Consider the following 13,287-nt stretch of genomic DNA (forward strand, 5'->3'; position numbering starts at 1 on the left):
CTCCAACTTGTGATCCTCCTGCCTCAGCCTCCCCAAGCCCATCTTTATTTTTTTGAGATGCAGTGTTGCTAAGTTACCCAGGCTGGCCTCAAACTTGGGATCCTACTTCAGCCTCCCGAGGAGCTGTTCATGTTTTTCTTCCTTACTCTCCTCTCCTTCAGTATAATGACCACAGCCCACATTATCACTTATCAACAGGGATCTGTTCTGAGAACTGCATGTTAGGTGATCTTGTTACTGTGTGACCATCATAGACAACACCTAAGCAAACCTATGTGTAAAGCTGCTGCCAGCTTAGCCTAGCATGCCTTATATTCTTCACCTTTACAAGAAGGTATACTCTCTAAAATAACAATTAAAAAGAACAGCAAATCCATACTTAGCAAGGTCATTTATTACCAAGTCTCATGCACTGTACACATGCACATGCTACCTGTGTGTATGGTGCTGGGGTCAAACACAGTGTGGGGCCTTGCAAAAGGAAGGCAAGTGCTCTGCCCCCAAGTCACCCCCAGCCCACCTGCTGTGTCTCCAAGAGGTGCACTGTGTTGCCACCACAGTGGCACTAGGTTGTCCTATCATTAGACAACAGCCGTTTTCCAGCTCCATTGTATCACACTGTCCTATTTTTCGCCGTCATTGACTAAAACCTGCTTGTGGGGCACATACATGTTCACACAGTGGGCAAGCGGCCGTTGTCCACAGCTCAATAAAGCATTCCTTTTTTTCTTTCGGCTTCCTTTTCTTTCTGCATTTCACTTTGGACAGCTTTATTGCCAGGCCTTTAAACTCATCAATCATTTCTCCTACAAGTCTGATGTGTTGTTAATCCACTGTATTTTCCTTTTAGATAATATAGATTTTTCTCTCTAGATTCTCGATGTAGTTCTTCTTTTATACCTCCTATTTCTCTTTAGTGTGGTTTTTTGATTTGTCTTGGTTTTTTTAAAATATGAAGGTGTACTCTCTAGAACAACAACAACAAAAAAAAAACAGTAAATATATAAAAGTCACTGAAACCAGGCACTTCTGCCACTGAGCTAACTTTCCCAGCCCTTGAGACAGGGTCTTGCTAAGTGGCTATGGGTGGCCTCAAGCTTGTGATTTTCCTGCCTGAGCCTCGAGTAGCGGGGATACAGGTGCATCACTGGCTTCTATGACCTTCTTGACAGTATGAAATGACTCTAACAGTTGCATTGCCCTCCTCTGCTGATTCCAGTGTCTGTGTCAATCTAGGTCAGTGTCACCTTATTACTGTCCTAATTAAGGGCCACGTTCTCCTCTTTGCGTGCTTTGTAATCTTTGGATGGCAGATGTTGTGGATTTTATTGCATTACATGCAATATAAATCTTGAGTGTTGTTTTAGGATGCAGTTTTTTTGGAAAGAGCTTGATCTTTCTGAGTCTTACTTTACAATCTGCTAGGAGGAGTCAGCAGTAGTTAGCATAGTGCTGAATATTTCCCACGACTGCAGCAAGACCTTCCTGATAGGCCCTGGTACGCTAGGAAGTAGTCTTCCCCTCCTTCCGGCCTGTGTAAACTTCAGGTACTATCCCTCTGGCCCCTTAGATGACCCTTTCCCTGGCTCAGGCAGTGTTCTCCAATGCATGTAATGACCTGTGCTTGTTGGACACTCAAGGAGGACCTCTGCAGACCTCCCCATTCACTCTGTTGCACTGTTCCTCTGCCAGCAGTGTCCTTCCCTTCCTTGACTCTTGACAAACCCTATCCACCCTGCAAGGTCATACAACCAATCCTTTCTGCGCCACAACCTCATTTCTCCAGGTAAATCTAGTGCTTCTTCCTCTTTGCCCCCACAGCTGCTAAGACAAGCAGCAACATGAACACACAGCCAGCTGTCCAAGGAAGAGGTCTGATATTAGGCTACAGGTCTCACTGTACCTGGTCCTGAACACTTTGCCCAGCAATGTGAGTAAGGATCAGTCACAACTTGTAGATGATGATAAAGGCAGTGAACACACTAGATGAAGACTCAGATGCGAGAGTGGGTGCTGTGTAAACTCTGGGTGGGTATTATCAGAGCACAGGCTCCTTTGAAAGAGCCACCGTCAGCAGGCCCAAGAAGTGGAATAAGCCCATGTGGCTCCTGTATTCCTTCACATCTGATGATGCCCCAAGTGCTCACAACACAGTAGGTCCATCCTAGGGGTTCCAGACCCACCCTCCCTCATGGATTTCACTTTTCACAATGTGAGAAGCAACCAAGGATGTGGAGCCTGCACAAAACCTGGTCTGGGTCTCAGAGTGGCTTGACAGGTAAAGATTGGCAGATAGCATGAAGAAAGGCCGACCCAGAAGACGTTGTGTGAGGCTGCTGGTGCATCCAGTGCAGGTGGCCAACAGCAGTAGAGACAGCAGGCAGTGTACACAGCCAGGCCCAGCCAGGCCAGGGCCCAAAAAGGCAATTCTCAGAAGTGTGGACTCCTCCCTAGGTGTTATCAGCCAGGAAACATCAGATTTGTGTCTTAAAAATGCTGTACCAGGGCTGGGGCTCCATGGTAGGACACTTGCCTAGCATGTGTGAGGCACTGGGTTTGATTCCCAGCACCACATATGAATAAATAAAGGTTCAATGATAATTTTAAAAATATTTTTTTAAATGCTATACCAGAGGGGCTAGGGTTGTGGCTCAGTGGTACAGCGCTCATCTAGCACGTGGAAAGCGCTGGGTTCGATCCTCAGCACCACATAAAAATAAATAAAATAAAGACATTGTGCCCTACTACAACCAAAAAAAAAAAAAATATATATATATATATATATATAAATGTTATATTAGAGGTGGTTAAATGAAGGATCAGAAGAAAATACAAAGGCCGCAAAGAAGCCAGGCAGGAGGCTGACAGTTACTCAGAAAACGGGAACATGAATGAGGGCCACAACAGGGACATGGGGAGCAGAAAGTTCTGGGAGATGAGTATGTCCTGAACAATGATAGCTGTTGGGTGAGGATCGGCTCATGGCTGCTGCAGGTCCAAGTTGAGAACAGTGCATCAGAAGGAAGAGGTGCTACAGGAATGGAGAGACTGGTTTGCAACGCAGGGCGTGGGCCACAGAGAAGGCACATCTAGGAGGGTCACTTGAATGTGATATACCCTGATGTGATGTCTGCCTGCCATGTTTCTCTTCTATAATGTGTACTCAAGTTGCCTGGCAACAGACCCCCACCTCTGTGGCCTTTTGTCAGGATTCAAAAGTAACTGTGGACTTCTGCTTTAAGACTCAGATGAAGCAGACCAATGGAGAGGGGAGCCTAAGGGCAGTCACATGTCCCCACCAACAGCCCGACAGCATCACTCACATGACACCTGCTAAGGGACCAAGACACAGGCTGAAAATACGGCACACAACGAAAGACAACCCAAAGAATACACTGAAGGGCCATGATTAAACTATGGAGAAATCAACACGCAGAAAGCAAAGGAGAAAGAGAAGCGAAGCCCATAGAGAAGAACTTTGACAATGAGAAGATACAGAAGGGGGAATTTCAAGGAGGGTAGGATCAAAATAGAGTTGGATAAATCAAGGGTGGAAATATATTAGATCAGTTGGATAAGGGTTCACTAAAGATTTGGGGAAAGCAGTTTCAATACACTGTTCCCATGATAGGAATGAGAAGTACGGAAATGGCAAAAGAAGAGAAATGGTAGCACTGGAAGAGGTAATGGGGTCAATCAAGCGGACGTGAGTGTATGCAGGCAGGAAGGCGTGACAGACAAGGGGGCTGGCACGGGGAGGAGGAGGGGATGGGATACAAAGCTCTGATGAGAAAGCAGGCCTGCAGAGGAGGAGAGTGAGTCCTTGTATATGCCAGGAAGTCGGGATAGACGGCTTTTGACAGTTCCATAAAAACATTACATAGAATGAAAAGCTGTAAGCTGTGGATGAGAGAGATGGCACTGGCTATGAGCTCTGAGGAAGGTGACAGCCTGGGCCACACTGCAGTGGAGCAACAAAAACAGCTGGAAATGGCAAGCTGAGGCTGTGGAGAGTGTGCGGGTCACATCCGGCTACCTGGCTGTGATCTCTGGCAAGCTCACTGCCAGGCAAAGGAAAACGCACATGACAGGATGAACCACGCAGGCTTGGCACAGCCAGGAGCAAGGACACGATGCCCAGTGTGAGAGGTGTCTGATCATAATACAACCTTCTCTGGGCACAAACACCAGCATCGGGGAAGGAGCTGACAGACTTGAGACAAACCTCTAAGAACCTCTAAGAACAGAATCGGGAGACTCAGACGTGACACGAACAGGAAAATAACAGGCGACAGGCAGGAGGAAGGATTTTAGAGTTTGAGGTTTCACATACTATGTTGCTGGGATGATGAGAGGAAGATTGAGGCACAGCAGTGGAGGAATGTGCAGAGCCCCCAGGGTGAGAATGTCACCTATAAGGAAGGCTCCACTCATGTAAGAAAGTCCCAGAAAAACAACCCATAGAAGAAAGCTGTTCCAAACCTTCTATTTGCCTACATCCAGCAATACTTCTCTTGTTCTGGCTGCAGTAGCATAATGAGTCTTGGCCTTTGGGGAGCAGTCCCCCTTTCCTGGGTCACAGCAGAGAACTCCAGCCCATCTTCTTATTTGGTCACTGGTGTAGGAAACAAAACAAAGATGAGAGGCAATCCTGATGCTCTGGAATCCAAAAATCTTCCCAGTAAGACAATACACACCCATGAAAGGCAAAGGACAAGTCCCCAGCAAAAGCAAAGACCAAAGGCATTTGAGAAGCTCACATGAGTGCCTGAGGGCTTCCTAGCCAGTGGGCTCTTTTTAAGTGAGACCGGAAATGACACAAGGAAAGGTCTCATGCTGAATCATCACAGTAAATACCATTCTACAGAGGACCTCTAAATTTTCAGAGAGATATTTTTATACCCACCACCTCCAGAAGGTAAAATCTTCTAAGAGTGAGAAACTAATGTGACTCCATTTTTTAAAAATAAATACATAACAGCAGCTTCTACCTCAAGGCCTGTCCTAAGGAAGGGGGCGTGACCCTTGTCCTTGGAAAAACCCACAGAGCACTCGAGAGTACATACCCACCCTGCTGAGTTGTTTGTCTGTAAATAACAGGAGAGGTCTGCGGAGCCAGGTGTCCCTGACTCAGTTAGGCTAGGTGAGGACCCATGCAACCCTCCTAGCAACCTTCAATCAGCATAAGACAGGGAAATACCTGGAATGCCAGATGACCCCCAAATAGTTTATGGTGGTTGATAACATGTTGGGAAACATGTAATTTAGCACGTACACCCCTCGTGGCCTAAATCAATCAGTTCAAACGAACCCCCCTCTTGTACTAGCCAATCACCCCTACCCAACTTGTTCCTGCCAGTGAATATGCTAATCAATGTTAAGAGTTATTGTTTGATTTTCCCACGGTATGGAATGATTTGCTGTATGATGTTTGATGCAAAGAGTATCCCCCAAAACCTATAAAATCTCACTGAACAAAGGACCAGGACTCACTCCCTAAGACCGCTGCATCGGGAACGGTTGTGAGTCCAGGCTAGAGCTTGCAATAAAGACCCTTGTGTGCTTGCATTGGATTCGGCTCCTGGAGGTCTATTGGGGTCCCACGAATCTGGCATAACAGGAGACAAACATGACAAATCTTCAACATTTGGATGTAAATATTATAACAAAGCCTACATTTTCAACCAGATGTAGTCACCAAAAAAAGTATTGAAGCCAGGCACAGTGGCATACATCTGTGATCTCAGTGATTCAGGAGGTTGGGGCAGGAGGATCACAAGTTCAAGGTGAACCTGCCTTAAAAATTTTCAAAAGGACTATGGATGCAGCTATTTGACAGAGCACTTGCCTAGCATGTGTGAGGCTCTGGATTCAATCCCTAGTACTGCCCCCCTCAGCAAAAACTTTTTGCTAATTTAATTTATAATCATTCTGTTTTTCTTCTGAATCATCGTCAAAGGACGGAGCCAGAAGACAAGGGGGCCAACCTTTGCACAGGAAACTCATATAAGGACAAAAGGCTATATTAACCAACCACCACCCTGTGGCTAAAAAGAGCACACACTTACTACCTAACAGCTCTGGTGTACATTAGTGTGTGGGTAGCGCTGCTCCTCCTGAGCCTCCTGGGGAAAATCCACTTCCTGCCCCTGCCAGCTGCCAGAGGCACCAGTTCCTCCACCACGCTACCAGCAACAACTACCAGCAGCCACCCAGCTCTGTGCCTTTGTGCAAGTCACACCCTCCAGCTGTACCTTTGGCTTCCCTCTTCAGGACTCCTGTGATTAGCCCAGGCCCATCAGAATAATCCAGGGTAATTGTTCCCATCTTAAAGTCCTTTTGAATCACAATTCTTTTTCACCACTTAAAATTCAGGTTCTGGGGACATCTTTGGGGAGCCATTACTTTGCCTACCACATTACTTTGCCTTCTCAAAGCCAGCAAAGGCTCAGCAAGTCACCCACTGCGGTGCCAGCAGTTGCACAACATAGCTCCAACCAAATTACTTGTCATTCAGCTTCACAGAGCCTACATTCTGGGCGCTGACAACTTTTCAACCTGCCCCAGTCTCTAGAACAGGAAAGGTTAGGATGCAGCAGCAGAGAGGGACTGTGCAGAGAGGAGCAAAAACGCTGTCTTGAATGTTTGTTCCAAGTCAAAGCCTACAGACAAGAAAGAGAGAAGGAAGAGCCCTGGCTGACAGGAGAGATGCTAGAAAGAGCACCACAGTAAGCGCATTGTCTGCAGAACAGGAACAGTGTGACATTTCATTTAAGTTTTAAAACCCAAAATGCTTTAGTGCTTAAATTACTTGATGAAAACCACCATTTCTAGGCTTAGTTCTCCTTTAACAGAATGTTTTTCTAGTAAAATTGTAAAAAAAAAAAAGGAATGGACCACTTTCATTATCATTTTATGAGGCAAGAAGATATCAAGGAGGAAAAATGAGCATGGGAGTTCTTTTTAAAATTTCCAGTTAGATTTTGTTGAGAACTGAATTTAATCTAAAAACAGAACTATTTTCATTCTTATTGATCCTTTATTCTTACTTTTTACAGGGTACCAGGGATTGAACTCAGGAGCGCTTGACCACCAACCACTGAGATACATCCCCAGCCCTATTTTGTATTTTATTTAGAGACAGGATCTCACTGAGTTGCTTAGCACCTCACTTTTGCTGAAGCTGACTTTGAACTCCCAATCCTCCTGCCTTAGCCTCCCCTGCCTCAGCCACCCAAGCTGCTGGGACCACTGTGCCCAGGTGATCCTTTATTCTTATTTCATACCTTCTATTAGTTTTGTTTTCATATAGTTAACACATTACTTCTATTTAAAATTAATACTAAGTGTTTTCTTCCTATTGTGAACAGACCTTTGTTTTTTGCAGAAATATGTGCTAACTTGTTACTGGGGACAGTAGTAAAACAATGTGTTAACTTATCTCCTTTTCAGTCACTTCATTAAAAACTTACTGATAGTAAATAAGTCTCCTGCATGCTGGTGACTTAGCTAATTAATGACAGTTTTAGAGTTTGTTTACCAGGACACAAGCCTCGCATGTTTAAATATTGCCTAAGACCATGCAGCATACACTGACAAGCAGTCAATCATCCTGATCTCTAGATGTGTGCCTGAAATCCCTGCCCCTGCGATTGGCAAAAAAAGAGCTCAAGAAGTAAGCGCTGAGAGGAGGAATGAAGGAACACATGAACGTTTTAAAAAGAAGCAGGAGGCTGTGCAACCCCCGCCCCCTTCATAAGTTTTGCAAGATGAAGGACAATCATGAAGCAGAGGAGGAGCAGTTTCCTCATAAAGAATAGTGAAGTGCTGAGGTGCTCTATAAGGGGGGAGTTGTCCTATGTGGTCCTCCGGTAACTGCAGACAACATCTCTGCCCCAGCACTGTCCACTGGCATTCAGGGTGACATCTTGTCTTTCTTTTTCCTTTGTTTTAATTAATAGCTTCTTGCTGCTACTGACCTGCAGGGAGAAGGGAAATGCTGCACCTTCTCCATACACTTTGGGGAGGATCTATGTATTCAATTTTGCTACTAACCTTAAGTCTTTCACACATTAAATGCTGGATGACATACCAAACTATAGCTAATTTAACAAATCTAGTGTCAAGAAAAAAAATGAAAATGTAAAACCAAGTTGTGAGCTGTCCCGGGAAAAAAAGTAAGTTAAATACACACACCTTCCAATTAATCTATTTAATTTTTTTAAAAAATGTGAAGACGCTAGAGACAATGATTTCTTTTTTCTTTTTTTCTTCAGGCCACACACAAACTACTTGATCTTAACTAAAAATACTGATGCCATTCTGGGCAATTTCGACGCAAATACTGCTTAACGTCAACGAGGAGCAAAGTTCTGAATCGCTTTTGCATCAGACGACAAAACAGCCACCCGTCCTTTGCTCCCTGCCACCGCACTGGTGAAAGCTGCCCCGCCTGGCCTCAGGGTCCGCCAGCGCCCGCGACTGGGGTGCCCGCGGCAGTGCCTGGAGGGGCCGCCGCGCTTGCCCCGCGTCAGGCTCACCGTGGTGCGTCCCGGCGCCGTGCTCGTCCCGCGGGCACCTCCGCCGCCCCGCCCCGGCCCTCAGCCGAGGCGCCCCGTGCGCGGGAAACCAGGCCCGCCAGGAGGCCACAGCGACGGCCAGGCCCGGGGAGCGGGCGCGGGCAGCTGGCCCAGGGCCACGCAGGCCGTCGGCGGCCGCAGGGCGGCGTCCACTGCGGCCCGCCCCGCCCCGCGGGGCCTCTTCCCGGCTCCTCGGCCTGCCGTTGGCGCGCCACGCCCCTACCGGCACGCACGCACCATCCACACTGACGCACGCACGCGCATCCCTCACGTGCCAACGCGCACGCGCCGCGCCCCGCCCCTGCAGGCACGCTCCCCCGCGGGGCGCGCTGGGAAATGCAGTCCCGCCGCGCCTTTCTCCTGACGCCGCGGGCAGGTGAGCGCGCGAGGGCGGAGCAGGACCGCGCGGGCGGAGCAGGATCAGCGCTCTGCCCTGGTCTGGACCCTGGGTCCGCCCTGCCCGCGTGCTATGGGCGTTGTTCCTTTCAGGCTCCACTGTACACAGTTCGCTAATAAAACACCGGGTGTGATGTGTGCATTTCGGCCCTGGGATTGGCCCAGGGGCTCCACCCGAGCTACTCTGCTACTCTCACCCCGCCCCGCGACCCCGCCTCGGCGCGGCCAGCCTCCAATCAGGCTCCTTAGCCGTGGCTGGTGCATGGCCTCTTCGCCAGCTGGCCTGGCGGTACCGCGCTGGGCCTGTTCAGGCGATTTCTAGTTCGCTGCTTTTCAGGGTGCCGACCTTAGGGGTCACTCGAGTCCTTGTAGTTTGGCCTTCTGGTACAGCATTTTTTCTACCTATTCTGTTTTCCAATAAATATGTGCATAGGTTTTTAAAAATCAAATGCTTAAAGGCTCTAAATAAAAACAGTAAGTTCCTTTTCTGCATCCATTTTTAGATATGTAAGCAACTCTGACTTTGGACTGTCCTCAGTATTTTTAATTACTTCATTTTTCAGCTGTAGATGGACGCAGTCCCTTTATTTTATTTCTATGTGGTGCTGAGGATGGAACACCGTGCCCCACACATGCTAGGCAAGCGCTCTACCGCTGAGCCCCAGCCCCTTAGCATTTTATTCATCAATTTGAGACGTTGTTTTAAATTTCTTACTATGCTATTGAGAATTTTGTCTGCCTTTCTTCTTACCACATCCTTAACTCACAATGGATATGAGTATGAATATGTAATGTAGTTCTCACAAACTTTGGTTAGGTACATTCAGTGTTTCATTGTGATAACAGTCTTTCCTACTGAGCCAAAGACAATTCTTTGTACATTTTTTTTTTTGCTTTGTTTGTTTTTTAACAATCACTTTTGGGGGGCTGAGGTTGTGGATTAGAGCGCTTGCCTAGCACATGGGAGGCACTGGGTTCGATCTTCAGCACCACATAAAAATAAATAAAATAAAAGTATTGTGTCCCCCTACAACTAAAAAAAAAAAAAAGTTTTTTAAAAACTTACTTCTTTGAACTGGGCACAGTGGCCGACGCCTATAATTCCAGTGGCTTGGGAGGCTGAGACAGGAGGACAGCAAGTTCAAAGATAGCCTCAGCAACAGTGAGGCAGTAAGCAACTCAGTGAGACCTGTCTCTAAACAAAATGCAAAATAATAATAATAATGAGGAGGAGGACTGGGGATGTGGCTCAGTTTTGAGGGCTTTTGCGTTCAATCCCTAGAGCCAAACAAAAAAACATTTTTTTTTTTTTTTTTTTTGGTTTGGCACTAGGGATTGAACCCTGGAGCACTTTGCCACTGAGCTATATCCCCTCTAAGTTGCTGTGGATGGCCTCAACTTTGCTCAGCCTCCCAAGTCACTGGTTTTACAGCTGAATGGTCTTAAACCCACGTACACTTCTACTTCCCTCAAGGTCTAATCTGCCCAGCACTCTTAGCGCTTCCTTTTTCCTGCAGCAGCTGACATCAGGGGATTTCCCTTGACGTCCTGCATTTCTCATCTCAACTATGTTAAATCTTCAGTGTCCTGGAAGTGTTTCTACTCATTTTCTTGGTCAATTTTTATCTTATTACTTTCCACAAAATGGTCTAAATAATCTATATATGTTACTTTTTTTTTTTTTAACAATTTGCATTGTTCCTTTACAAAGTTGGAGGGACAAAAGCTCAGTGACCATTATTTTTTTTTAATATTGTTTTTTTGTTGTAGACAGACACCATACCTCTAATTTATTTTTTTTTAATGTGGTGCTGAGGGTGGAACCCAGTGCCTCATATGAGCTAGGTGAGTGCTCTACCACTGAGCCACAACCCCAGCCTGCCACCACAAGTTACTATGGTCCTAACATTCTGCATAGAAAATTATTTTTTCATTTGAACACTGAAAACAAACAGTGCTAGATAGAAAATGAGCAGTGTTAATGGAGAAGTCTTGCTTCATGCCTATTAATGTTCCTTTGTATATAATTATGTACCACCTCTTTAGAACTGATTTCTACAGGGATGCAGGTATAGCTCAGTGGTAAAGCACTTGCCTAGCATGTGTGCAGCACTGAAATCGAGTCTCAGCAACTCAACAGCTAAAAAAAACATAAAAGATTTATGCAACTATTTCATGGTGATAAATATTTTAGTTCCAATAGTCTTAAGAAATTACCAATTTGGATCAATCCTTAGATACTGTTATTTTTAGAAATTTTCTCCATGTCTGTTTAATTCTTTCAATTTTCTCTTCTTTCTGGATCCTTGAATAATCTGGTGTTGAAATTTTGAAACTGTACAATTATCTTACCTTTTTTTTTTTTTCCTTTTAATTCATGGCTTTTTCCCTTGGATCTGTTTTCTAAAGAGTTCCTTTGGTTGTTTGTTTGTTTGTTTGTTGTTTATTTGTTATTTAACCAGAAATCATATTCAAGAGCCTCAACCACTGAGCTACATCCCCACGCCTTCGTATTTTGAGACATGGTCTCATCACTAAGTTGATAAGGCTAGCCTCAAACTTGATGTCCTCATGCTTCAGCCTCTCACGTCACTGGAACCACAGACATGCACCCACCATGCTCAACCTTCTTTTACTTTTAACCCTTTTGTTATGATCTTTAATTTCCTAAAACCCATAGCTTCCTATTCTTTTTTCCCCCCATGGGTAAATCATCTCTCTGATGAGTATTAAAATTTTAAAAATACAAATTTATACCATAATGAACACACTTGTATCCATTACCATTTTGCTAAAAAAATCTTAGACATCAAATATTATCTGTAGTTATCTATTCTTTGGTAAACTGTTTCGTTTTTTCAATTAGTACTATAACTAAGAAAAAAAAAAAGAAGAAGAAGAACCTACGGAGAATGGAGGACTCAACCCACAGCACAATTCATTCTTTTTTATAGTTATTTTTTTATTTTTTACTTTTCGGTGGACATAACATCTTTATTTTATTTTTATGTGGTGCTGAGGATCGAACCCAGCACCCCACGCATGCCAGGCAAGCGCGCTACCGCTTGAGCCACATCCCCAGCCCAAAGCAGGTTTTATATAGTATAAACTATCATAAGAAAAGATGGGCAGAAATTAAACGAATATTTGTTTCAATGTCAAGACATATGTAGTGGGCTGGGGTTGTGGCTCAGCAGTAAAGCGCTCGCCTCGCACATGTGAGACCCTGGGTTCAATCCTCAGTACCACATAAAAATAAATAAGTGAAATAAAGGTTAAGAAAATGTAGCATTCATGACTCTGGTAAAATTTTCTAGTTGGGTAGCAACTAAATCATCAATTCTGTTCAGCATATGGAAGATTACTCAGGGGGACAAATCATACAACAAAGGTTTAGAACAAATAACTTTAAGGTTATTTGCCTTTGTCTTAAGGTAAGACAGTGATGTTTAACAGGAAAATTACTTGTCTACTCCAAAATATTAACAACAAAATAGCAAACTGTACAGGAAATTTAATTACACAACTTTGCATTTTTGACTCCTCAGTTTTAACTTTTTTTTTTTTTTAAATAACACATGCTCCTTTCACCCAGAGCTAAGAAGTAGTCTACCTGAGAATTTAGTACAAATAATTGGGATGGTAGTTCTAGAGAGACTATAAAATGACTATACTACTTGTCAGTACAAATCCTGGTGACAATTTTAAGATAGCTAAACCTTACTGAGAGGTGACAGGGAGGGTCTACAAAATATTCTCACCTTGTCCCCCCATGGGGCCATACCCACCTTCCTTCTTTTACCTGAACCTGCTCTTTGGCTGCAGGGAGGACACTGGTGAAACACATTCTTCTCCTGAGTAGATCAGAGAAACATCCTGATCTTGCTGCCCTACTATGTAAGTTTGTCACTTCTGGATTCACAAAATGGCAGTCATTGATGTGCCCTCTGCCTGAGCTCTCCCTACACAGGACTTTACCTGTGTCTGCATGAGAAATACTGGGGAGGAAAGAATAGTGGCTAGATTTCTGACAGCCTGGTTACAGGAACCAGTGACTTCCAAGGTTACAGTGATGGAGTTCACTCAAGAGGAGTGTATGATGCTGACTCTTAGAGAAGTCTGTACAGAGGGGCAATGTTGGAAAACTAAAAATCTCACCACAGTGGAATATCAATTACACAGACCTTCTGTGAACTCCTCCCAGATCAAGAAGACATGAGAGCGGCTGGGGCTGGGGCTGGAGCTCAGTGGTAGAGCGCTTGCCTAGCATGTGTGAGGCACTGGGTTCAATTCTCAGTACCACATAAAAATA

General features: G+C 44.9%; 1 protein-coding gene across 6 annotated transcripts in view; it reads right to left on the reverse strand.

Annotated features, from left to right (window-relative positions):
* Positions 1-13,287, reverse strand: part of Znf10 (zinc finger protein 10) — a 45,302-nt gene that overhangs the window by 25,825 nt on the left and 6,190 nt on the right. For all 6 annotated transcript variants that reach the window (XR_006851970.2, XM_046445888.2, XM_046445884.2 and 3 more), the window contains exons 3-4: positions 5,494-5,608; positions 4,483-4,615 (exon numbers count right to left, since the gene is read on the reverse strand). The gene's annotated coding sequence lies outside the window, so the exon portion shown is untranslated. The remainder of the gene's footprint in view (positions 1-4,482; positions 4,616-5,493; positions 5,609-13,287) is intronic.

The sequence above is a fragment of the Marmota monax genome, unplaced genomic scaffold, assembly GCF_021218885.2.
Source record: "Marmota monax isolate L192 unplaced genomic scaffold, Marmota_monax_Labrador192_F-V1.1 WCK01_AAM20220418_F8-fsc00200, whole genome shotgun sequence".
Lineage (NCBI taxonomy): Eukaryota > Metazoa > Chordata > Mammalia > Rodentia > Sciuridae > Marmota > Marmota monax.